This window comes from Dreissena polymorpha, chromosome 8 (assembly GCF_020536995.1).
Source record: "Dreissena polymorpha isolate Duluth1 chromosome 8, UMN_Dpol_1.0, whole genome shotgun sequence".
NCBI lineage: Eukaryota > Metazoa > Mollusca > Bivalvia > Myida > Dreissenidae > Dreissena > Dreissena polymorpha.
This window is the reverse complement of record NC_068362.1, coordinates 19,255,684-19,259,896: the sequence shown is the minus strand read 5'-3', so window position 1 is coordinate 19,259,896 and position 4,213 is coordinate 19,255,684.

Genomic DNA, 4,213 nt, shown 5'->3' with positions numbered 1-4,213 from the left:
TTATAAGAAAATTCTATCAACTTGACCATTATATTGTTTCATGATCCTAGGCGTAAGCTTTCTTGAGTTATCATCCAAACACCATTTTACTGTGTCAAGTAACCGTGACCTTGACCTAGTGACCTGAAAGTCAATACGGGTCATCTGCAAGTCATGATCAATGTACCTATGAAGTTTCTTGATCCTAGGCAAAGGCCTTCTTGAGTTATCATCTGTAAAACCATTTTTCTAAGTTGAAACACCGTGACCTTGGCCTTTGACCTAGTGACCTGAAAATCAATAGGAGTAATCCGCGAGTCATGATCAATGTATCTATGATGTTTCATCATCCTAGGCGTAAGCGTGTTTGAGTAAAACAATTTTACTATTTTGGGTCACCTTAATGTACCTATGAAGTTTAATGATCCTAGGCATAAGCGTTCTCGAGTTATCATCCGGAAACCATCTTTCTAAGTTGAGTCACCGTGACCTTGACCTTGGATCTAGTGACCTGAAAATCAATAGGGGTCATCTGCAAGTCATGATCAATGTACTTATGAAGTTTCATGATCCTAAGCATAAGCGTTCTTGAGTTATCATCCGGAAACCATTTTACTATTTCGGGTCACCGTGACCTTGACCTTTGACCTAGTGACCTCAAAATCAATAGGGGTCATCTGCGAGTCATGATCAATGTATTTTACTATTTCGGGTCACCTTGACCTTGACCTTTTACCTAGTGACCTGAAAATCAATACGGGTCATCTGCAAGTCATGATCAATGTACCTAAGAACTTTCATGATCTTAGGCATAAGCGTTCTTGAGCTTTCATTCGGAAACCATTTTACTGTTTCGGGTCACCGTGACCTTGACCTTTGATCTAGTGACCTGAAAATCAATACGGGTCCTCTGCAAGTCATGATCAATGTACCTAAGAACTATCGTGATCTTAGGCATAAGCGTTCTTGAGCTTTCATCCGGAAACCATTTTACTGTTTCGGGTCACCGTGACCTTGACCTTTGATCTAGTGACCTCAAAATCAATAGGGGTCATTTGCGAGTCATGATCAATGTACCTATGAAGTTTCATGATCCTAGGTGTAAGCGTTCTTGGGTTATCATCCGGAAACCATTTTACTATTTCGGGTCACCGTGACCTTGACCTTTGAACTAGTAACCTCAAAATCAATAGGGGTCATCTGCGAGTCATGATCAATGTACCTATGAAGTTTCATGATCCTAGGCCTAAGCGTTCTTGACTTATCATTCGGAAACCATCTGGTGGACAGACATACGGACCGACATGAGCAAAACAATATACCCCCTCTTCTTCGAAAGGGGGCATAAAAATGTGACTTCCATAGTTTTCGTTCACAAGGTTTGACCGAAACCATTTTTTAACTCAACTCTTGTATCAAAGAAACAAATGTTCTGACCAAATTTCATGAAAATTGGGCCAAAAATGTGACTTCTAGAGTGTTAACGTTTTCACTATGTACATATAGAGAAAAATGCCACGCCCACTGGCGGCCATGTTCTTTCACCGATCTAGACCATTTTCGAACTCGTCCGATATATCAATGAAACCAATGTTTTGACCAACTTTCATGATGATTGGACACAAATTGTGACTTCTAGGGTGTTTACAAGGTTTCTCTATAGCCAAATAGGGAAAACTGCCACTATATACATAAAGAGAAAAATGCCCCGCCCATAATAGAAACCATAACATAAAATAGTTCACTCTTAAATAGCTATAACTGCACATTGGCGCCACCTCCTAATCTGAGCGCCACCTCTTACCTTGGCATTGGCTCCATCTCTTTTTGAAAAAATCAAATTCATCTATTAGATCGGCTGGAAGCCGATAATTTTGTGCTCGCATTAACTTGTACATGTGCAAAGCAATCGTTTAATGTAATGAGTACTTAAATTGGCTGGGAATATGCTCGTCACACAGGCAAAAGACATCGATTTGCTTTCACGAATTCTACCATGCCTCAACTTATAAAGGTCCTCTTGTTTTCAAATCGGTTGTGATTGTATGTTTATGTACATCTTTGGATGAATGTATAATCGCTGAATCGCACTACATTGGCCGATTTTTAATAATAATTCGAAATACATTGGAAAAACATATAACACCTAATGAACGTGTAAAATTATCCGTTAAATTTCAAAACATCCGGGCCTGAGCTCCACCTCGGAAGAAGCATTCATTTGGCTTATTTATTAATGCATCTCAAAAAAGAGGTGGCGCGCGTGATTAACGGCCGTGATAAAAAGTGCCTTTCTCTTTTTACCATTAAAAAATAATCAGCAGGGATGCTATTAAAATGCGCTTTAGTATTTGCTTATCAATTCATATTCTTTGAGATTTCGAACTGCCGTTTGAGTATCAACTTGAAATGTCATAAACGAGCTGTACTTCTATGTAAAATATACATTTTCTCGTCTTTTAACTAGTGAGACGCTATTCTCAGAAGATGGTTGATAAACAATGCAGATGTGTTTATCATTCGTATGATTTAAAGCTTTGTGACATTCAAACAAGTTCTCGGATACGAGACACGTTAACAATGAAAAAGGAATTTAGCGGATAATTGCAAAACTGCCATGTGTCTGTGAAGACCTTACAGTGACCTCATAATGTCATAAAACTTTCTGTCTAAAATGTCTGCGAACGGTATATGTCGACCCAGATGTGCTGACGAGCTGCCACGCTATTTAATCCCAGTAAGCCAACATGAAAGTCAGGAAGACGTGGTAATGCGAATTTTATACCAGCACAGAAGTGGCATATACAATCATGATAGATCGCTTAAAAGTGACACTATTCTCTTAACAAATATACCAGTACAAGTTGAACCAAATACTACCTGCCGCGAGTTTCCGAGTCTTCTCGGGAAATGGCAAATATTTTGCAGCACATGTATACAATTCGGTTCTATTCCTCATACTTAACAAAATCTGTTGTTTTACTTATTTGGAATACATGTGCGATAGAAAGTATTTGCCAATTGCACAAATTAGTCCATTATAGTGACATCATTTTGTGCGACAAGCAACAACAAGTGCATCGCATAATTTCATTATGTTCTAATCATAACTACAAAAACTAATATTGCAAGCAGATGCGTTTTGTTAAAGTTTTGTCTTTTTACGACTTCGAACTGGTCGTTTTATATAATTCACATTTTATCATCATCGAATCAGCGAAGTGTTTGTTTTGTATGTATCAGCATTTATGTTTATCCAGTTTTGCTTAGCATGCAAACACTTAAATGAAAGCTATTCTGTTGCTAAAGTGTCAAAATAATGTTTTCAATTACGCAAAAAACCTCGTCAGCATTGTTACATAAAATATTGCATAACAATACGAATTGTGCATGTTCACTCTGCTATGAAGTGCAACTTATTCACCATACAACAGATGAATATTAGATTTCACAATATATGAGCAACATTTGATGTTACTTGCCGGCTAACATGTTTAATTAAAACATGTTTGAAGTGGCAAAAGAGCCATTTGATATGGTTATTACACGGTTTTAAATCATGAGTCAATTAACAGGCATACTATTCGACTTGAACAATTGACCGTGTAAGCTAGATTCATACAGTGAAGTTTGGTCTGACTTGCTGTTTCATGCAGGTTTGATTTTGATTAACAAAATATCTTTATGTATCTCTTTATTGCAATAAACTTAAGCGATTTGGCCTTAAATGGACTTGTTAATATGTATATTTTTATGAAAAATGTCATATTATGAAATTACTACACATATTGTACTATTTGCATTGGTATTGGATTATTGGTATAATAAAACGGAAAAATATAAAAGAACAAAATATGTCATCCGTCGGGTTCGAACCCTGACTTCTAGAAGCAAAACATTGCACGTGACAGCTACACTTTGGAGGTTTTAGCAAATGGTAGATAGTGTAAACGATGTCCGTAATACGCGGTTTTGCTTAATTATCATTAATATATTTTTTTCAATTTAAATTACTAATTAAGCATAAACTGTCAGATATTTTAACCTTTTAAAAGTCAGAAGTATTATTTTTTATGGAATATAATACATTCACTGTGATTTGAATATGTGACAATTGTTTCTTTCATTGTCAGTTTTTCGAATTGTGAACAAGAGGTAAACATCGTGTAGTGTTCACCAACAAAGTTTGTTCTTATCATGACCCTCATTAATTAAGTCTCATTTATCAATATAA